A 23420-nucleotide genomic window follows, 5' to 3' on the forward strand; every position below is an offset into this window, starting at 1 on the left:
GTTGAGCACTGAGTTGTTTGATGGTGATCCGTCGATCATCTCGAACGAGTGTGTTCGCACGCTCCGCCATTGCGGGAGTCACAGCTGTGCACGGCCGGCCCGCACGCGGGAGATCAGACAGTCTTGCTTGACCTTGCGGCGATGATGACACACGCTTTGCCCAACGACTCACCGTGCTTTTGTCCACTGCCAGATCACCGTAGACATTCTGCAAGCGCCTATGAATATCTGAGATGCCCTGGTTTTCCGCCAAAAGGATCTCGATCCCTGCCCGTTGTTTGCAACGCACATCCGTTACAGACGCCATTTTAACAGCTCCGTACAGCGCTGCCACCTGTCGGAAGTCAATGAAACTATACGAGACGATGCGGGAATGTTTGAAAATATTCCACAAGAAATTTCCGGTTTTTTCAACCAAAATTGGCCGAGAAAAAAAATGTGTTGCATTACTTATTGAACTGCCCTCGTATATTTACTTATTACAGAAGTTGGCTCACCCCATAAATATGCCGAAAAAGGGAGTCTCCACATCCCATGCGATAAGGAACATCTTCTGACAATTCCACTGATTCTCTAATACGTCTTGACGACTATGTCGTCTCGCTAACCGAATTACCGCACGTAAAATTATTCTCTAAATTACAGTTCGAACCCAGCTTTTGCTCACGCTAACCCGGCGAAACACGTTGTCAGCACATAGCCTACTCATCTCGGATAACACCAAGGGGCCTCCGAACTTGATTTCTCCGTTCCATGAACGAGTCACTATCAACAGTGTCACTTGGCCTCACTATTGAGAAGTTTGGAATTTAACCCAGGACAGTGGCGTAGTGTCTGCTTGATCTGGAACTGTACGCCACTATTCTATCTCCCATGCCGGCCAAATACTGGCGATAAATATGTTTACCACCACCATGGTTCGAACTGGCTACATTTGAGCCGAGCGCAGAGACATGCATTAGCGATATGGGCTACGCAGGTGTGTAGAACAGAATAATTAACTTACACACGTCCATAATCCTGTTTAATAATTCAATTTTGTTAAAAAATGTACAACCTATGGTCAATTCTCGAATATCAGATAATTGGTGTAAGTATTAGTGCGAAATAAACACTGAGTGGGCAAATCAAAAGTGACCCAGGAAAATTTTTGTAACACTGACGTGGAATTGAACTTTCCTGACGAACAGCAGAACTGTTGGAAACCATGATTTCGATGCATCAGTCGGTTACTAATTATTTACACAATATCTGTGTATGTTTACATGCATGCATTTCTGAAGGACATTGTAATGTAATGTGAAGATCCTTATAAACATGGAGTTTAGTAAATCATTGGTTCATAAACCTCGAGGGGTCAAAATGGCGATAGTAAAATTTTGTCTTTCCTTGTACGGCCATCGCTAGGGCGAGCGTACTGGTTACAGACAGTGTATGACATATAGACGTTTGGTTCGATCCGGGAGGCGTGCACGGATAGACGAAGTGGTTTAGGCGACCGTTGGCGATAAGCGGGAAATACAGGTTTGAGTGACAGTCCGGCGCAAATTTTCATGTGTCACTAACAAAATGTACAGCTGACGTCAATCGGTTACTGTCACATGTCCGCACATGCGTATCTCCCACATGCTCTCTCCCGAGTTCTTAGCTGCGTCATTAGATTTAAGTGAATGAAACGAGCGAACGTGTTTACTGATCAGTTGAAAGCAGCGCTAAATGGTTGTCACGATAAAACACATGTATTGATTGTCGAAAGTTATGCAAAGCACAACTTGTGGACAAAGTGTGCAGAGCAGTTTTCCCAAGAGTTTAAGACTACAAGTATTATAAAACCTAAAAAGACGTCTGCAAGGGAAAATTTAGAGGCAAAATGTCCTTGAAACTCGTGAAACCTAACTAGTGAATATTTACCATGTCCGTTTTATTCTTTGCACCCTGCATAAGCAATTGAATGCTTGAGATAGGGAATCATATAATTGAAAGCAACCGTTTTTTTTGTGTGTGTCTTGTCTTTAGAAATGATTTGAGAAACGCAGAACGTATGAATTTCTCTCTGGCGTCAGCGGCCTATTTGCTGAGTGCAAAATCTTTTTCCGGGTAACACGCTGTATTTGGTATAAAGATGTTTGCGTATTCCGGCCGCAGCCTAGCTGCTGAATTATGAAACTCGCGTCGGAATGTTTTTTGTAGAAACAAGTCTTCAGCGCTACGGTAGTTGGGCGGATCTTTATGAGAGAACTCTTCCACCGTTCAGTGATGCCTCGCGGTTAGAAATTGCCTCGGGGCTGTACTTCTTTCAGTTGTTTTGCTTCGTATCGGCGTTTGTGCTGTACCGCTTTTTCTAACAGATGCTCCCGTTCAGAGCAGCCTGCGTGAAGCTCTCTTGGACCGACTATTTCACACGGTTGTGCACTCTCGCGTTCTTTAAACAGAACTATCCGAGAAGTAACCTCCGTCTTCATGTAACATGGAGAGTACAGATGAAAGAAACAGTCGTTACACTGACTCATACACTGACATTGTACTTAAGGCTGCAGTAGCAAGAAAGATATATCGTACCTAGTTGTCAAATAGTAAAACTAAACTAAACTCCGTCCGAACAGGCCTTGGAAGGCCCAACGGAACCGACCGACCACCGTGTCATCCTCAGCCCACAGGCGCCACCTGATGCGGATATGGAAGGGCATGTGGTCAGCACATCGCTCTCCCGGGCCGTATGTCAGTTTGCGAGATCGGAGCCGCTACTTCTCAGTCAAGTAGATCTTACGTTTGCCTCACAATTTCTGTGTGTAACCCGCTTGCCAACAGCGCTCGGTCGACCGGATGGTCATCCATCCAAATGCTAGCCCAGCCCGTCAGCGCTTAACTTTGGTGATCTGACGGGAACCGGTGTTACCACTGCGGCAAGGCCATTGGCCAACTGCCAAATAGTAACCATTCGAAATTACTGTAGATTTTAGAATCCCGCCAAATATGAAATCAGTTTTGTATCTCGCAAAGGTGTTGCCATTCATAGCGGAATTTGTATTGTACACTATCCGATCAAAACTAGCAGGACACCTACTATTGGACATTAATTTATGGGGTCTGGAGCGAAGTCGATGTTCTAACACCTACACATAGGTGTGGAACTGTGGGCAAATCAGACAGTTTCAGGAGTGATATTCTCCACAGACCATTGCCACACAGACACTTCTTTATGACACGCTGCATTCTCATGCTGAAAAAAAAAAAAAAAAAACAGGCATCGTCTCTGAACTGTTCATCTGTTGTACAAGGCACACTAAGCACTAAAATTTGTTTACATTCTTCCGCATTTAGTGCGGTAAGGGGCTACACCCTAACCATGAAAAATACCCCTCCCTCAACAATAACACCACTCCTCCATGCTTCACTGTTGGCACAACCACGATGGCAGGTAACGTTCACCAAACCCAAAGACTTCCATCGGTTTGCTACAGGATAGGTCTCGCTATTCCCAGTCTTCCATTTCCAGTCATCCAATGGTTACACCACCTCAAGCGTCGCTTATCATTGACTGCAGAAATACAATATGTGATCAAAAGTATCCAGACTATTGGCTGAAAATGCTGGAATTTAATAAGGTATTGGCCCACCCTTAGCCTTGATGACAGCTTCCACTCTCGCAGTCATAAGTCCAATCAAGTGTTGGAAGGTTTCTTGGGGAATGGCAGCCCATTCTTCACGGAGTGCTGCAGTGAGGAGAGGTATCCATGTCGGTCGGTGAGGCCTGGCACTAAGTCGGCGTTCCAAAACATCCCAGAGGTGTTCTGTAGGATTCAGGTCAGGACTCTGTGCAGGCCAGTCCATTACAGGTATGTTACTGTCGTGTAACCACTCCGCCACAGGCCGTGTGTTATGAACAAGTGCTAGATCCTGTTGAAAGATGCAATCGCCATCCCCAAATTGCTCTACAACAGTGAGAAGCAATGAGGTGCTTAAAACATCAATGTAGGCCTGTGCTGTGATAGTGCCATGCAAAACTACTAGGGGTGCAAGCGCCCTCCACAAAAAACACGACTACACCATAACATTACCGCCTCCGAATTTTACTGTTGGCACTACACACGCTGGCAGATGACGCTCACCGGGCATTCGCCATACCCGCACCCTGCCATCGGATCGCCACAGTGTGCACCTTGATTCGTCACTCCACACAACGTTTTTCCACTGTTCAATCGTCCAATGTTAATGCTCCTTACACCAAGCGATGCGTCGTTTGGCATTTGCCAGTGTGGTGTGTGGCTTATGAGCCGCCGCTCGACCATGAAATCCAAGTTTTCTCACCTCCCGCCTAATTGTTACAGTACTTGCAGTGGATCCTGATGCAGTTTGGAATTCCTGTATGATGGTCTGGATAGATGTCTGTCTTTTACACATTACGACCCTCTTCAACCGTCAGCGGTCTTCGTCAATCAACAGACGAGGTCGGCCTGAACGCTTTTGTACTGTACGTGTCCCTTAACGTTTCCAATTCAGCAGCACATCGGAAACGGTGGACCTAGTGAAATTTAGGGGTGTGGAAACCTCGCGTGCAGACGTGTGACACAAGTGGCACCCAATCACCTGACCACGTTCGAAGCCCGCGAGTTCCGCCGAGTGCCCCATTCTGCTCTCTCACGATGTGTAATGACTACTGAGATCGCTGATATATATGGAGTACCTGGCAGTAGGTGGCACCACAATGCACCTAATACGAAACATGTTGGTTTTTGGCGGTGTCCGGATACTTTTCATTACATAGTGTATAATGAGGACCAGCTAAACCATTGTAGCCCACAATTTTTAGTTCCGCGCACTCTGGAACTCGCGCGTGATTCTTTCCGCTGATATCGTGCGAGTTTTTTCAACCGTCCTCCGAAATGTCCGAAATGTTCTACGGTCCCTGTCCACCAGTATATGAGGTTTGCCTGGTCGGGTTCACAATCACATCAACAACAGGCGATGGGAGCAGTTTTAGAAAGTTTGAAACGTCTCTCATAGATTTATCACACAGGTGACCTCCAATGACTAGACCACATTCGAAGCCACTAAACTGCCCTGACCGCTTCACTCTGCTGTTACCGCTTGTCTACTCATAACACAGTACACCCAGTCTCCTTTCATACTGGTAGGTCTGTCTCTTGTGACATGTAGTGATGAATGCCACATTACTTACCGGTGTCCGAATAGTTCTGATCAGATGGTGTATATGGACGGAATGTGATGACGGAAGATCATCAACGGAGGCTTTTGTTTAAGAGTATAAGGATGAATATTAACTATAATAAGAGAAGTGCCAATTATTCAACGTCTGAAATGAATTGATGCAGAAATATGGCAAAAAAATTCCCTTAAACTGACATTTCACGATATCTCAACAGCGTAACATATTTACGCAGATTTCTCACAGCACTTTGCGTGAGATCCTGACCATACAAATGTAAACATATGTCCAACGTAATACATCGCCTCTAGGATAAAATGAGTGTATCAGCATATTCATTTGTACGATAACATAACATTTATCGAAATGGATTTGAGTGATCGACTACAAACTGTTTGTTGCCTTTCACACAGAAGGATTTGCTGTTGTTTGAAATACGCTAACAGACAAGCAGCTGGGAGTGCTAAGGCTTCAGCCCACAAAAATATATCATGTCGTCAAGGAAAGACTTTATTTAACAAACAGTGCAAAGTAAAATTTTTTAACAGATGAAATTTGACGTACTGAAATGAAAGCAAGAAAATCAGCAATAAAGATTTAGTATATCAAAAGTGACGGATTTTCAGTTGAGTTCTGAAGTCGTGACACTGCGTAGAGTTTCTGTCCCAAGAAAAAGGCAACAAAACACATTTTGAATTCAGGTGTTACTAGAACAGACAGAAAAAGGTTAACACATGTTCCAAAAGCAATAGACCACGCATCAATAAACATTTAGTTAACAAATCACTGAACATTTGTAAGCATAGCAGATCAGGACAGGTAATGGTCAGATAGCCTTTACGGTAATCAGTGAAATACGGGTTGGCGATAATAGGTGTTACAAAGTACATGTCTATTGTTGTTTAATTGTATGCCGTAAATGGTTCTACTTGAGACATTTTTGTATTGTAGTTCTGAAAGTACTATAGCTCACTGACAGAGGTCTCAATTCACATTTCAGAATGGAAGCACTAACAATGGAGCAATTTCGTTGAGTGTAAAGACATTTAAAGCAAATTCTGGGCGTATCGTTGTGGTGAGACGCGCATTCAACAACACATTTGGTCCAGAAGCAACACCATCCAGAAAGACCATTCCTCGGTTCGATTCCTGTACAGAACTGAAGTCAAATCGTTATGACAGAATTTAAACATCCTCCGATACTTATTTTATGTATGCCCACTACATCAACACCATATGCAGCACAGAAACTCCGGATGTCACGACGATTTCTCCTCAGAATAGTGAAAGAGAAACTTAACCTCTTACCTCACAAAATTCAACGGTGCCTACCTCTGAAGGATAGGGATGTAGAGCGGTGGTATTCTTCTGGAGATGAGAGGATTGGAGCCTTTGAAAATGCAAAATTCGATGCAGATCAGATCTGGTTTCATGATGAGGCACTCTTCCATCTCCTTGCGTACGCCAACAAACAGAACTGGCGCCACTGGGCTATTGCTGCTACATGTCATCAAGAAAAAGTCCCTGCTTGGTGCACAATCAGTGCCCAATGCATCACTGGGGCGATTTGTATTTGGAAGCTGTCACAGCTGACAAATGCAGACAGGTACTGTAACGTGAATTTGTACCGACTGCACGACGCGGCCGAATGTTCCGAAACTACTGGGTCGTGCTGGGTGGAGCACGTCCACACCATACTGCGGAAGTCTTCGATTTCTTTCAGGAGACTTCGAAGATCAGAGCATTGCCCTGGACACAGTAGAATTCAGTGGACATGATGTGTAATGTCCCTTTACATTCCCGATTTCAATCAGTGTGGCTATTTCTTGTGGGGCTATCTGAAGGACGGAGTATTCATAGACGCACCTAAAACACTCCACGATGTTGGTGCTGGTGATTCCGAACATATTCGTGCAATCTCAAATGGTGTTCTTCACAAAGTCATCAAGGAATTCAGTTCAAGTGTCTACACATTCGTTGCTGCAGAAGGAAAGCACTTTGAAAACCACCTCTATTAATTTACAGGTTGTCTGTTGTAGCATAAATAATATAACAATAATCAATAAATCTAAATTATGTCGCAGAAAACTAAAATTTTCTAAAACCTATTTTGCCGTACCACATACTATCTAACTGCCAAACGTGGTGTGAAGTGGAATGCCAATCTCACCTAAGAGAGTGTGTACCAAAATACATAGTTTTATTTTAAGTTGTTTAGCTCATCAAGTTCTATAAAGTAATGTATAAATAAAATTTAAATTACAACGTCCACATGGCTTCGGCTAAAATAGCAGGAAGTAAAACTGAACTTACGTTAATCATGAGAACCAAAAGAATTGCACAACACTGGCACAAGTAACAATCATAAATTACCAACAGGGCTCAAACCCAATACACAAGAATAACTATGGCATAAGCAATTTTAGCCGTGTAAGTTATTAAAGTTAGAACCAGTAAACTCTTTTAAATACCGATTACTTCAAACACACACAACGATATCGCGCGCGCGCGCGCACACACACACACACACACATACAGTATTAAAAAACTCTCAACTGCACTGCAGGCAGACAGATCTCGGTGCTGGTGTGCACCAGACAGGTCCAACAAGCGGCAATTACTACAGCTCGGTAAACGCACATTGTTAGTTAATTATGTAGACTTAAATAGAAGACGAAGTTCCAAGGCCGTCTTCCACCAAATCCGAGCGAAGTGTTTCTTGTGCACTTTAAGTTGGAGGAACAGAGACTCGCACGGCTGCTCTAAGTGATTTTCAACTATGATTGCTCGTAGCGCCCGAGTCTCACATGGTAAGCAGCACTTGTCCTTGGATAGCCTTCCTTAACGGTGGCAAACGACTTACAGCGAGTTCACGCGCATCGGCGTTATGTCGGCTCGGGAGAGAGAGAGAGAGAGAGAGAGAAAGAGAGAGAGAGAGAGAGAGAGCATGCACTCTGGCGGGACGCGAAGGAGGCGGTTGCTTAACTACTCAGACGAAGAGATTAAATCACATTTTGCACTTCATTACGAAGTACCAAGCATGTAATTGTTGTTGTTGCCGCTTTTAGTCCAAAGAGGGGGCTTATGAACTCTCTCTCCACGCAAGTCAATCCTATGCAAGCCTCTTCATGTCAGTGTAACAACGGCAGCCTACATCCATTTCAAGTTGCTTACTATAATCTAGCACTAGTGTCCCACTACAGTTTTCGCCCCCACAAATTTCTCTCGTTTACCAAATTAACAGTTCCTCCGTATGTACTCTATCAGCCGATCCCTTCTTTTAGTCACGTTGTGCCATAAATTAATTTTCTCCCCGAAAAATGTTCAATACTTCTTCGTTAGTTATTCGATATACGCAGCTAATCTTAAACATTCTTCTGTAGAACCACGTTTCAAAAGCTTATATTATATTCCTGTTTTTTAATTAATTTGTTTATTTTGGATTCAGGCAGTAATGACGATGCAGTCAGATATATTACAACGGTACAGAGTTAAAACGAAACTTTGAGTCTGAAGTGTCTAGCGTCCAACTTTCATTTCCGTATAGGGCTATATTCCAAAAATCTTTAGAAAATATTTCGCAACACTTAAATTTATATTGGCCTAGCTAAGCATCTGGCATTGCATGGATATGTATTTAATCCAGTCTTTCATTAGTCCATCTCCTCTTTCCTCTGTTCATCATCTCCTTCACCCCATCTCCATCCATCTCCTCCTTAACCGCGAGCCGATCGCTGTGGCCGAGCGGTTCTAGGCGCTTCAGTCCGGAATCGCGCTGCTGCAACGGTCGCAGGTTCGAATCCTGCCTCGGGCATGGATGTGTGTGATGTCCTTAGGTTAGTTAGGTTTAAGTAGTACTAAGTCTAGGGGACAGATGACCTCAGATGTTAAGTCCCATAGTGCTTAGAGCCATTTGAACCATTTTTGAACCTTAACCCCATCTCTATCCATCTCCTCCTTAACCCCGTCTCTGTCAATCTCCTCCTTAACCCCGTCTCTGTCAATCTCCTCCTTAACCCCTTCTCTGTCCATCTCGTCCTTCACCCCGTCTGTGTCCATCTCGTCCTTCACCCCGTCTCTGTCCATCCACACCTTTTCTCCGTCTACCTCCTCCGCCCCCCCCCTCTCCCACTCTTTGTCCATCTTCCCCGGCTCCTCCCATCTCTGCCCATTTCCGCCACCCTCTAATTCCACTTCAATCTCTCTCTCTCCATCCCCTCCTCCTCCTCTCCCTCTTCATCTACTCCTTTTTCCTTTCTCAGTCCATCCCCTCCACTTCCCTTTCTCTGTTCATCTCCTCCTCCCCCTCTCTCTATACATTTTGTCTTCCCCATTTCTGTCCATCGCCTCCTCTTTCCTTTCTCTGTCCATCTCCTCCTCCCCCTATCTGTGTCCACTTCCTCCTTCCCACTCATTGCCTGTCCATCTCCTTCTACACCCTTCCTTCTCCAATTTATCACTCTCAATCTACACTCATGCTCATAAATTAAGGATAATTGCAGAAAACTGGCGCTAATACCATAGGCACATAGCAAACACACACGACGCAGATGTGTAAGTCTACGGTATTGGTGTAGAGAAAAGCGTACCGAAACATATGGGCTACAAAACACCACAGTTTCCTGCGCACGTACCCCGACTTCAATATGGGATATGATCACCATGCACACATGCACAGGCCGCTCTGGATCAGGTGGTCGAGCAGCTGCTGGGGTATAGCCTCCCATTCTTGCATCAGTGCCTGGCCGGCCGGTGTGGCCGTGCGGTTAAAGGCGCTTCAGTCTGGAACCGCGTGACCGCTACGGTCGCAGGTTCGAATCCTGCCTCGGGCATGGATGTGTGTGATGTCCTTAGGTTAGTTAGGTTTAAGTAGTTCTAAGTTCTAGGGGACTGATGACCACAGATGTTAAGTCCCATAGTGCTCAGAGCCATTTGAACCATTTAGAATCAGTGCCTGTCGGAGCTCCTGAAGTGGCGTAGGGGTTTGAAGACGTGCAGCGATACGTCGTCCAAGGGCATCCCAGACGTGCTCGATGGCGTTTAGGTCTGGACAACAGGCAGCCCACTCCATTCGCCTGATATCTTCTGTTTCAAGTTACTCCTCCACGATGGCAGCTCGGTGGGGCCGTGTGTTATCATCTATCAGGAGAAAGGTGGGATCCACTGCACCCCTGAAAAGGCGGACGTACTGGTGCAAAATGCCGACCCGATACACCTGATCTGTTACAGTTACTCTGTCAAAGCCATGCAGGGGTGTACGTGCACCAATAACAATACCACCCCACACCATCAAATCACGACCTCCATACAGGTCCCTTTCAAGGACATTAAGGGGTTGGTATCTGGTTCCTGGTTCACGCCAGATGAAAACCCGACGAGAATCACTGTTCAGACTATATCTGGACTCGTCTGTGAACTTAACCTGGGACCACTGTTCCAGTGGCCATGTACTGTGTTCTTGACACCAGGCTTTACGGGCTCTCCTGTGACCAGGGATAGTGGAATGCACCTTGCAGGTCTCTGGGTGAATAAACCATGTCTGTTCAGTCGTCTGTAGACTGTCTGGAGACAACTGTTCAGTGTCTGCGGTAAGGTCCCGAGCAAGGCTACCTGCAGTACTCCGTGGCCGTCTGCGGGCACTGATGGGTAAATATCGGTCTTCTTGTGGTGTTGTACACTTTGGACGTCCCGTACTGTAGTGCCTGGACACGTTTCCTGTCTGCTGGAATCGTTGCCATAATCTTGAGATTACACTTTGTAGCACACGCAGGTCCCGTGCTACGACCTGCTGTGTTTGACCAGCCTCCAGTCGTCCTAGTATTCTACCCCTCATAACGTCATAAATTTGCGTTCTTTGAGCCATTTTCAACATACAGTCACCGGTAGCACGTCTGAAAACGTCTGCACAATTACTCGCAGCACCGTACTCTGACATGCAACAACACACCTCAGCGTATGTGGACTGCTGCCAGCGCCACCGTGAGACGACCGCAGGTCAAATGCACAGCGTGGTCATACCTCGAGGTGATCTAAACCCCCAAACCGCCCACCAGAGCGTTGTTTCACCATGTATCAGCATTACCCTTAATTTATGAGCATCTATCACACGACCGGTGGTAGGCAGAAAACATCTTCCGAGATTGTCCTAAATGCTTTCTCCGAAAATTATTTGGAGCAGTTATTCCACGAACCCACGCGAAATGTAAATGGTTGCGAAAACACACTTGACCTCTTAGCCACAAACAATCCAGAGAGCATCATGACTGATACAGGGATTAGTGATCACAAGGTCGTTGTAGCTAGGCTCGATACCGTTTCTTCCAAATCCACCAGAAACAAACGCAAAATGATTTTATTTAAAAAAGCGGATAAAGTGTCACTAGAAGCCTTCCTAAGAGACAATCTCCATTCCTTCCGAACTGACTATGCAAATGTAGACGAGATGTGGCTCATATTCAAAGATATAGTAGCAACAGCAATTGAGAGATTCATACCTCATAAATTGGTAAGAGATGGAACTGATCCCCCGTGGTACACAAAACAGGTCCGAACTCTGTTCCAGAGGCAACGGAAAAAGCATGCGAAGTTCAGAAGAACGCGAAATCCCGATGATTGGCTAAAATTTACAGACGTGCGAAATTTGGCACGGACTTCAATGCGAGATGCCTTTAATAGGTTCAACAACGAAACATTGTCTCGAAATTTGGTAGAAAATCCGAAGAAATTCTGGTCGTATGTAAAGTACACAAGCGGCAAGACGCAGTCAATACCTTCGCTGCGCAGTGCCGATGGTACTGTTACCGACGACTGTGCCGCTAAAGCGGAGTTATTGAACGCAGTTATCCGAAATTCCTTCACCAGGGAAGATGAATGGAATATTCCAGAATTTGAAACACGAACAGCTGCTAGCATGAGTTTCTTAGAAGTAGATACCTTAGGGGTTGCGAAGCAACTCAAATCGCTTGATACGGGCAAGTCTTCGGGTCCAGATTGTATACCGATTAGGTTCGTTTCAGATTACGCTGATACAATAGCTCCCTACTTAGCACTCATATACAACCGCTCGCTCACCGATAGATCTGTACCTACAGATTGGAAAATTGCGCAGGTCGCACCAGTGTTTAAGTAGGGTAGTAGGAGTAATCCATCTAACTACACACCTATATCATTGACGTCGGTTTGCAGTAGGCTTTTGGAGCATATACTGTATTCAAACGTTATGAATTACCTCGAAGGGAACGATCTATTGATACGTAATCAGCATGGTTTCAGAAAACATCGTTCTTGTGCAACGCAGCTAGCTCTTTATTCGCACGAAGTAATGGCCGCTATCGACAGGGGATCTCAAGTTGATTCCGTATGTCTAGATTTCCGGAAAGCTTTTGACACCGTTCCTCACAAGCGACTTCTAATCAAGCTGCGGGCCTATGGGGTATCGTCTCAGTTGTGCGACTGGATTCGTGATTTCCTGTCAGGAAGGTCGCAGTTCGTAGTAATAGACGGCAAATCATCGAGTAAAACTGAAGTGATATCAGGTGTTCCCCAGGGAAGCGTTCTGGGACCTCTGCTGTTCCTGATCTATATAAATGACCTGGTTGACAATCTGAGCAGTTCTCTTAGGTTGTTCGCAGATGATGCTGTAATTTACCGTGTAGCAAGGTCATCCGAAGACCAGTATCAGTTGCAAAGCGATTTAGAAAAGATTGCTGTATGGTGTGGCAGGTGGCAGTTGACGCTAAATAACGAAAAGTGTGAGGTGATCCACATGAGTTCCAAAAGAAATCCGTTGGAATTCGATTACTCGATGAATAGTACAATTATCAAGGCTGTCAATTCAACTAAGTACCTGGGTGTTAAAATTACGAACAACTTCAGTTGGAAAGACCACATAGATAATATTGTGGGGAAGGCGAGCCAAAGGTTGCGTTTCATTGGCAGGACACTTAGAAGATGCAACAAGTCCACTAAAGAGACAGCTTACACTACACTCGTTCGTCCTCTGTTATAATATTGCTGCGCGGTGTGGGATCCTTACCAGGTGGGATTGACGGAGGACATCGAAAGCGTGCAAAAAAGGGCAGCTCGTTTTGTATTATCACGTAGTAGGGGAGAGAGTGTGGCAGATATGATACGCGAATTTGGATGGAAGTTATTACAGCAAAGACGTTTTTCGTCGCGGCGAGATCTATTTACGAAATTTCAGTCACCAACTTTCTCTCCCGAATGCGACAATATTTTGTTGAGTCCAACCTACATAGGTAGGAATTATTATCAAAATAAAATAAGAGAAATCAGAGCTCGAACAGAAAGGTTTAGGTGTTCGTTTTTCCCGCGCGCTGTTCGGGAGTGGAATGGTAGAGAGATAATATGATTGTGGTTCGACGAACCCTCTGCCAAGCACTTAAATGTGAATTGCAGAGTAGTCACGTAGATGTAGATGTAGATGAGTGTAGTTGCTGGAGGCTAGCGATTCCGTTCAACTGACCTTTGTCCTTTGCCAGAATTACAGTGTCGTCAGCAAACCTCAAAGTTTATTATTTCTTCTTCAATTTCCAAAACTGTCCTTTGTTTCATTTACTGCTTGTTCAATATATGTTTGTGGGAACTCTTTTTATGAGCTTTCCGCCCCCAAAGTTCGTAAAAGGATTTCCGACACACCCTGTATTTACACTATAGTAATTGCATCGTTTGGGCTTTCTTCAGCTTCGTTAGTTGATCATCCATCTAGGAGAAATAATCTTCCGCCATGAAACTTGCACCGGCATCCAAGGTTAAGTGTTTCATCTCCGTGCAACAGATTACGAAGGAGAAGTGTCTCCCGGTGTTAGCGGCAATCTGTCCATTGGATACGGACATTAGCTGGCAATCCCACGGTTGCCTTTCAGCAGAAACAACGCGTTTCAAACGCTTGCTTTCGTTTATGGTCTCATGGCAACAGCACGAACCGAGTACTGCGCTTAACGTGCAATAATCACCGTTAAATACTATCCGCGGCCGAACGTAAGACCCAAATACGGAAGTCCGCGTTGTTGGCGGGAAGTTAAATGTAATTCTCCTTAAACTCTTTTCTAAAATACACAATGACAGAACGTGGAAGAAAACAAACGCTACGAAGTAGATTTTTTTCTCTGGTCGACTGGGATTCTCCATTGTTTTACCATGGTGTGGAGGCAGAGAGATGCCATTGTTCCTTTAATTTCACTGTCCAGAAGTATTGACAGAATATTACATATATACTCTGTGAATCGCGGTGTACTGCATAGAAGAGGCTATACTTTATCACACCATACACTCATTTTTAGGAAAGGAAACAGAGGAATAAGTGTTTTAATAACTGGGTATTAAGTGTATGAAAATATTTTAACTCTAAAGTGAAGACCAGAGGCCGAAACAATTTCAACCACAGTGGACGACTGTCAATGGATAATACATTCACTTTAAAGCTATTGATAAATAAAAAAGTATTTAATAATGATTTTGACAAATTGACTGGGATAAAACTCTGGTCAGCATTGCTAAAAATGAAATTCTGCTACAAAATTTTATACAGTGAAAGTAAATTCGTAATAAAAACCGAAGTAAGAATATAAACGTATTAATGTATGCTGGTAAGCAGACTGTAATAGAAGAATAATTACAAAGGAATATTTTAAATTAAACCAAATTGCTCAAAATTATAATTTCCTAATATCTGTAGAAAAGACGAAAATAATGGCATTTCGAGGAAACAGGTGCTATCAAAAATAGTAACAGTAAAAAATATTCGAATAAGTAAGTAATTTTAATTATCTGGGCTGCGTCAGTTTTTTTGATTCTATAAAGATAAAAAGTAAGACAGCAAAATCTCAAAGAATAAAAGAACATTAAATAAAAAGAAAACTAAAGATACTTATCTGAAATTTGATAAAACGCTAGTTATTCCATTGCTGTTTCACGGGTCTCAGATCTGGATAGATAACTTGAAAACTTACATGGTGACTTTAGAATTGAATTTTTTTATATCAGTTAAAAGATGTAAATTAGAACATAGATTCAGAAACGAAGATATTAGAAATAAGCTTGAAATATTTGCCACAACAGAAAAAATGGACACTCCTAAGCAGAAATGGAAGGAACATGTAAAAAGAATGCTAGAAGACAGTTATTAAAAAATCTTCGCAGTGTGTACCCAAAGGAATAAGGGACATAGATCGACCCAGGATACGAGGGAACTAAAAAGCTGAAGCCGGAACAGGTTCGTCGAACCTAGTTCTTGAATGTAGATTATGGTGATGATTTATGAGGATGACTAAAGGTTCTTCTTGTTCCATTAACAGTTAGAGGTCGTAGGAGTGACCGCTATAAGAGCTGTTATTTTCCCAATTTCTGTTACATCCTCTCGCCAGGCAAATAAGCCAGTGACCAATTCCACTGCACTTCTTTGTATCCAATCAATGAATCGTAGCCTGTCTTTTGCTTTACCTACAGCTGAACCTGTGCAGTCGTTCTACTTAACAAGTTGCTATCCTTTGATCAGACTGAAATTTTATCGAGATCTAACTGGATATCACTGAAATTTTTACCAATTACAAATTGCTGTTACATTGTTGGGTGCCAGGGAGGTATAACGGAATTTTACTAGGTGCATTTCCACAGTGGAATTATTCATAAGTATCTCTGGGGTTTTAGAAGACAACTGCGAGGTAACTACAAGATATACAGAAAAAGTGACAGACAATAGTAGGTAGAGCGTCTCTGCTAGTTTTTCGATCTGTGATACGCGCCTTCGTGTAGTTGCAGAGCGCTCCACTAGGGGGCAGGCATCGTATAATGGAGCGATGTTTGCGGTTCGAGTCCTCGAATTCGCTAAATGCGAGTCAATTGCGACGATACTGTGGCGATTTCGTACCAAGCATCAGGTAAAACAAACCATTGGTTGTACAACACATTCCCCTAGAATAGTTGTTTAGCTGCTGAGGAATAAATAGTCCGGCTGGAACTTCGTCGCTGTGCTAGCGTCAGCCACACTAAGTCCATCGGTTCACACCAAAAATAAAACTGGGTTTCTGTATCCCGCCTGGAAGGCGGCGCGTGGGTCTGCTCCGGAGATCTGTAAAGTAGGCCGAATGAATGAAGTGAGTAGAAGCAGGTGAGGTAAAGCACTTTGGTACTGCAAGTAAAGTTAAAGCACCTTTACTGGTGTATAAACACATGCAAACACATTACTTAACTTCTGGTACAGATGAGCACGTACGTGCGAAGCCGTTCATGTTTCGAAGTTAACACTGACTAGAAGTTACAAAGGCAAAGTCGGTCATGGCTAGCCCCCCCCCCCTCCCCCTCACCCCTACCCCTACACGTAGAAGCTAAGCTGCTAGATCGTCTGCTCTTGATCAGCTCGGGAGCTCGTTGAGCTCCACAGCGTCAACTAGAGGCCGCTGTTGTCGGCGTAGTTCGTCCGCTCGCGTAGTGCCGACCTACGAGCGTGCACCTACGCTGTGGCATCGGAACTATCGATACCACATGGGTAAGAGTTGCATTTTAGCATTTTACATAAGGAATTCATATCCTTATTGTGCCCGTTACCATCACGTAGATAAGAAATATTTATTAGAGGTACTATTAGATGGAGGTTTCTCCACCTTTATGTGTGGAAAATAAAATACGTTATTATAGTTTTTCTTTATGATGGAAGTAACTTGAAAATGCGCAATGGGGCGAAATTAGTTAATAGAGCAAAAGTATGAAAGTAAGTATTTTTTCAAAAATAAAATAACCCTATGCAGGACAATGACTTCCCTGAGGAAATTTTCAGCAGCTGTGGACCCAAATAATTACGCCTCTGGCACATTCTACGCAAACGTCTGCGTGTAAAGCCACGCCAGCTGCAGTTATTCCATGCAGTGTCTACTCGGGACAATGAGTTTCGTTCCGACTTTTACAATGACTTGTAGCTGCTGCTGAAGGAATAAATTTTTCACAGAAGTTGGCTTCCAGTGACGGATCCACGTATCATATGTATGGGAAGGTCAATCCTTATAGCCGACCGCTGTGGCCGAGCGGTTCTAGGCGCTACAGTCTGGAACCGCGCGACCGCTACGGTCGCAGGTTCGAATCCTGTCTCGGGCATGGATGTGTGTGATGGATGTCCTTAGGTTAGTTAGGTTTAAGTAGTTCTAAGTTCTATGGGACTGCTGACCTCAGATGTTAAGTCCCATAGTGCTCAGAGCCTTTTTCAATCGTTATAATGTGCTTGGTTTGGGCGCAGGACTTCCACAGGAGATCCTAGATTCACCTAAAGTTAACATATTTTATGCCATGTCCTGTTCAAAAGTTTGTTCACCATTTCTTTTTTCCGAGGAAAACTGGCGTACCCGCACATGCTGCAGCCAAAATTATAGCAATACAGTTGGGACTTCATTTTGCAACACGAAGATGCTCCGCCACACTTTCTTTCAAATTTAATCGTAGGCCTCCGCAGCCGTTGTCACGGTCAATAAAATTGTTCTGGGTATGTGACCGCATTGTCAATGTGTAAAATTTGGCAACTGTTGCAAATGGCTATTCCCATGGTGTTTATGCTAACTGCTGAATTAGACAAGTTTTGGTCCCTATATACTAGCGAGAGAAGCTGTTATCGAAATCTGACAGTGTGCTGAAGACGGGGGCGGGGGGATTAGACGTACTTTATTGGTGTCTACATTATTTCTTTTCACTGTTGGAAACAAACAGACGTTCTTGATTCGTCTTTGGATAAATATTTGCCATTGGCGAAAATATGCGAATGAGAAACAGACTGGAGTTGTGACGTAGCGCTGTTTACTTGCTGCCTAGTGGCGACTGAGGCGCACCAGTACTCGCGTAACCGCGGCCTCTGTGGTCTCCAGCGGCCCTGTTTGCGTTGCTTCGCGTGAGCTGACGTTCCGTATCGCTCTTAGCGCCAGCAGCCAAGACGCCGGAAGTCTATGCCCGTTCTTGCTGTTAATGATGGCAGGTCACTTGGCTGTTTATATCACCTCTCTAACCTTCTTCCTGAAAGTAAGAGGCTATTTCGGGATTACGCAGGCTTCTCGAAATTCTATCTGTTTGCCGCAGTCATCGTGGTGTTCTGCCACCACTGTCTTGGTGTGTTGTCGGTTATACCTTTCTTGTTCAGATATCAATATGCTCCCGTCTCGGCTTCGCCAGACATTTGTCATTAGTTATTACCTCAATTCGGAATTGCCTCTGCATTGGATTGGACGTGGTTCCCATCATAATTCGTCTTCTTCAGGGCTCGCTACAATCACCTGACATAACTGTATCTGATTTCAGCTCCTGGGATTATGTCAAAGATAATGTACTTCTGCCTCCAATTCCACGTAATATGGAAGAGTTGCATGGAATGATGATTAACGTGGTCGCTGGTATCAACCACGGCTTGTTGCGACGTGTTTGGCAAGGGTTTGACGGTCGTATCGACATTTGCTGCATCACAAATGCTGCCCATATTGTGCACCCGTAACATGGCTTACAAACTTGGAGAGATTCTCTGTCCATTGATATACGTCTGTAGATTTCGCGCAGACGTATTCTGAAATCCTGGAGATACTTATAACCTTGTATACTGGAAATAATATATTACTATATTTGTAGATTATTCGGGGGTTACAGGTCTGTCAGAGTTACATATAGCATAAGTGTTCTATTCGAGAGGAACTGCACAGCAAATCGGTGGTGGCAGAAGCCAAAAGTAGAGCGGGGTTGGAGAGTGGTTAAGATACGCTGTGGACGCTGGTATTCAGGAGAACGGCAGTTGCAGTCCCCGCACGGACGGACATCCATGTGCACTAAATCGCTTAAGGTGAATCGTTCATATGGAAAGGGACACTCCATTTCTTTCACTCGTCCTTCTCTAATGCGTACTTGGCTCCGTCTCTAACGAAATCGCCATTGACTTGACGATAAAATCTTTCTTCCTTCCTAGCTTCCTCCGAACGTCAGAGACAGATGAAATTTAGCAAGACTTACATACTTGTCAAGTAGTCAGGGATTGGATAGAATAGACGGCTACTTGCTTGCGCTGGAGTAGCTGCTAGCTTTTAGAGCAGAACAGGCCACAATGACAACTTGAGAAAGAGCGTTACGGACGAGAAACTGCCTCTGCGAGTCCGATGTCCCGTATAAGGAAAACAGTAATCTACACCTATAAGGAAAACAGTAATCTTCATCCCATTTACCGACGATTGCGACTCGCCAAGCGTATTGAGTCGGTCAGTAGGCGATAGAAGTTCTCCTTCAATCACAGAAAACGGTTCAAATAAAGTTTTCTACTCCTTCCGCCATAGGAAACCAAACAATACAATAGTTTTCGATATTATTTTCATGAGATTGTGTGGTCAGTAGTAGGGTTTTGATAGAATGTAATTTGATCCCCAGCAACATTGTACGGTAGGTTCTCCAATACTAGACAGGGGAAGTCCGTAGCAACTTCGGCCGAAAGGTAGGGTTTATCCATGTAGTGACAGGTATTTTTCAATATGACGCGGTTCTACATCCAGAAAAGTTTAAGGTAACGTGCTTTATGTCAATATTTTTTTTCATTTTTTCGGCCGCGCCGGTCACGACCAGAGGTAGTGGGAGAGCCGCAGGTATGCAGAAGTGCGTGCCGGCTGCCTCCCACGCACGGTGCCGACCGCTCGCTCCTCTGGCCGAAAGTCCTGCCAGCTCACACACACACACACACACACACACACGATGACGTGGCGCGGCCCCTCCAGGGCCTCCCGCTCTGCGCAGAATACCAATTGGCCTCCTGCTGACCCTCAGCCCACTGAATGCTTGACTGCGATTCTCAGTCACTGACTTGTGACCCACCAGAGTGCCGAGGCTCCAGAAAGGATAAGTTCATGGCTGCCAAGCGAAGTGTTAACACTGACGTAAAGTTCATCACCCTTAGACTTATGCTAACGTTGCCGCGAGTGTTAAATACGCCTATTCAATCAGTCGCCTTCCTGGAGATCTCTGGCCACCATTGTCTGAGAGACAATTGTTGGTGGGACTCCTTTCTTCCCTCACCCTTGAGTCAATATCCAAATTCGATATCATCACCCATCGTGGCCGAACCACAATACCTGTTTTGTTTCTATCTCATCCGCATCTATTTGTACAGGGGTTGGATAAAAGTATACAAACACTGCGAGAAAGGTATGCTTGAACATAGATGCAGGTACTAGCCAAGTACGCAGGTTGCGTTGTTTTATTTGACAACGAACGACACCCTTGCAATGTACTCAATAGGTAGCAAGTGTCAATCGGGGTCAGACCAGTGTTGTGTGTACTTGTGAGTGCATTAGGACGGACTAAGTGAATTCGAAAGTGGGAAAATTGTCGGTGATCGTATGGTGGATGCTTCTGTAACCGATGTAGTCGAATTGTATGGTGTTCCAAGAGGCACCGTATCGAAGAATTACACTCTGTCGCGCGGAGTGACAGCGCGGTCTGAGGCCCCTCCCGCCGGAGGTTCGAGTCCTCCCTCGGGCATCAGTGTGTTTGGGTGTGTGTGTATGTGTGTTGTTCTTAGCATAAGTTAGTTTAAGTTAGTAACCGAGCGAGGTAACTCAGTGGTTACCACACTGGACTCGCATTCGGGAGGTTCAAATGGCTCTGAGCATTATGGGACTTAACTTTTGAGGTCATAAGTCCCCTAGAACTTAGAACTACTTAAACCTAACTAACCTAAGGACATCACACACATCCATGCCCGAGGCAGGATTCGAACCTGCGACCGTAGCGGTCACGCGGTTCCAGACTGTAGCGCCTAGAACCGCTCGGTCACAACGGCAAAGTTTACGTCACCAAAGTGAAATGTGGCAGAGGTTCGATGATGATTTGCGAAGCCATATCGTGTTTTTCCATGGGCATCATGCTAACTGTCAAGGTTGCGTTACTGCGAAGGATTATGTGACCATTTTGGCTGGTCAGGTCTATCGCATGGTGCAATGTTTGTTTCCCAATGGCGATTCTGTGTTCAAACGACAGGACCCTTGTCCATATGGCTCTTGTCGTTCAGTACTGGTTTTACGAACATGAGGATGAACTGTCGCATCGCATCGCATCGCCCCTTGCCACCACAGTCACCAGATCTCAGTGCTGTCGAGTCTTTGTTGTCTACCCCTGAGAGAAGGGTGTGTGCCCGCTACCTACCTCTATCATTATCATTACCTGAACTTGCTACTGCCGGCCCGAGTGGCTGAGCGGTTCTAGGCGCTACAGTCTGGAACCGCGCGACCGCTACGGTCGCAGGTTCCAATCCTGCCTCGGGCATGGATGTGTGTGATGTCCTTAGGTTAGTGAGGTTTAAGTAGTTGTAAGTTCTAGGGGACTGATTACCTCTGCAGTTAAGTCCCATAGTGCTCAGAGCCATTTGTACCATTTTCTGCAAATAGAATTTCCGTAATACTGACCTGTTGATCAAAGCACTAACAACCTTTGCAAAACGGCTTTGAACTGCTTCGATATCTTCCTTTCGTCTGACCTGATGGGGATCGGAAACACTAGACTACTACTCAACAGTGGGACGCAGAATTGATCTTCTTTATGGATGAGCTGCCTTTTCCTTGCATTCTCCCAATAAATCGAAGTGGATCATTAGCATAACCTGCAACCGACCTTATGTGCTCGTACCGTTTCCAGAACAAAGTTTTCCGCGTCATCTCAGGCGCTGGCAGATACGTCCCCAACACACACATAGGAGACTTTTTAGGCCTACCCACTATTTACACACTTATTCATATCCACAATCCACAAAATTTTACGAAACAACGCAAACATCGTCCCAGTTTCTCATTCAAAATTTAGAACACGAACCCCAAGAAGCTTCTCACAAATGCCCAACATTAGGCTTTACACGCGACTTTAGGGACCAATAAGACACACATAAGACACTAAACACAAGCTTACACACTGAAAACACGCAACCCAATCCCTCATCTTCACGAAATCCCCTAGCGCATTCTGAGTCACACGGGCACAGCCCAGTGATACCCCATACGAAACAAAAACAACCATAGCGTCGTACCATTTCAATTTGCCCTGCAACGTTTCGCCTATGTATTTAATAGATATTTAATCGTCTGTGTCAAGGAACACAAAGCCTACGCTGTATTCCGACAAAACAGGATTATTTTTCATACTTATTTACATTATTTTGCATTTTTCTACATTTATATCAAGTTGGACCGTGGTCTAGGGGTAGCGTCTTTGATTCATAATCAAAACGTCTTTGGTCCCGTGTTCGATCCCCGCCACTGCCTAAATTTTGATAAATAATCAGCACTGGCGGCCGAAGACTTCCGGCATAAGAAGTCAGCCTCATTCTGCCAACGGCCTTGTCAAAGAGCGCGGAGGAGCGGATAGAGGTTCAGGGCACTCTCTTGTCCTAGGGGTGGGAAATTGCCCCTAAAGGCGGAAGAATCAGCAATTATCAACGACATGAGGATGCAGAAGGCAATGGAAACCACTGCATTAAAGACACGTAACATGTATCCACAGGACATGTGGCCTGTAATTGAAGAAGTGTCATGATCATCTCTCCATTGGCAAAAGATTCCGGAATAGTCCCCCATTCGGATCTCCGGGAGGGGACTGCCAAGGGGGATGTTACCATGAGAAAAAGATTGAATAATCAACGACAGGATAACGTTCTACGAGTCGGGGCGTGGAATGTCAGAAGCTTGAACGTGGTAGGGAAACTAGAAAATCTGAAAAGGGAAATGCAAAGGCTCGATCTAGATATAGTAGGGGTCAGTGAAGTGAAGTGGAAGGAAGACAAGGATTTCTGGTCAGATGAGTATGGGTAATATCAACAGCAGCAGAAAATGGTATAACAGGTGTAGGATTCGTTATGAATAGGAAGGTAGGGCAAAGGGTGTGCTACTGTGAACAGTTCAGTGACCGGGTTGTTCTAATCAGAATCGACAGCAGACCAACACCGACAACGATAGTTCAGGTATACATGCCGACGTCGCAAGCTGAAGATGAACAGATAGAGAAAGTGTATGAGTATATTGAAAGGGTAATGCAGTATGTAAAGGGGGACGAAAATGTAATAGTCATGGGCGACTGGAATGCAGTTGTAGGGGAAGGAGTAGAAGAAAAGGTTACATGAAAATACGGGCTTGGGACAAGGAATGAAAGAGGAGAAAGACTAATTGAGTTCTGTAACAAGTTTCAGCTAGTAATAGCTAATACCCTGTTCAAGAATCACAAGAGGAGGAGGTATACTTGGAAAAGG

At 44.6% G+C, this 23420-nt stretch overlaps 1 protein-coding gene and 1 pseudogene across 1 annotated transcript in view; one reads left to right on the top strand and one right to left on the bottom strand.

Moving 5' to 3' along the window:
* Positions 1-23420, top strand: part of LOC126198978 (ras association domain-containing protein 10-like) — a 1181222-nt gene that overhangs the window by 189560 nt on the left and 968242 nt on the right. The gene's annotated exons all lie outside the window — the stretch shown is intronic.
* Positions 2800-2917, bottom strand: LOC126199909 (5S ribosomal RNA; annotated as a pseudogene).

Source organism: Schistocerca nitens, chromosome 8, assembly GCF_023898315.1.
Source record: "Schistocerca nitens isolate TAMUIC-IGC-003100 chromosome 8, iqSchNite1.1, whole genome shotgun sequence".
Lineage (NCBI taxonomy): Eukaryota > Metazoa > Arthropoda > Insecta > Orthoptera > Acrididae > Schistocerca > Schistocerca nitens.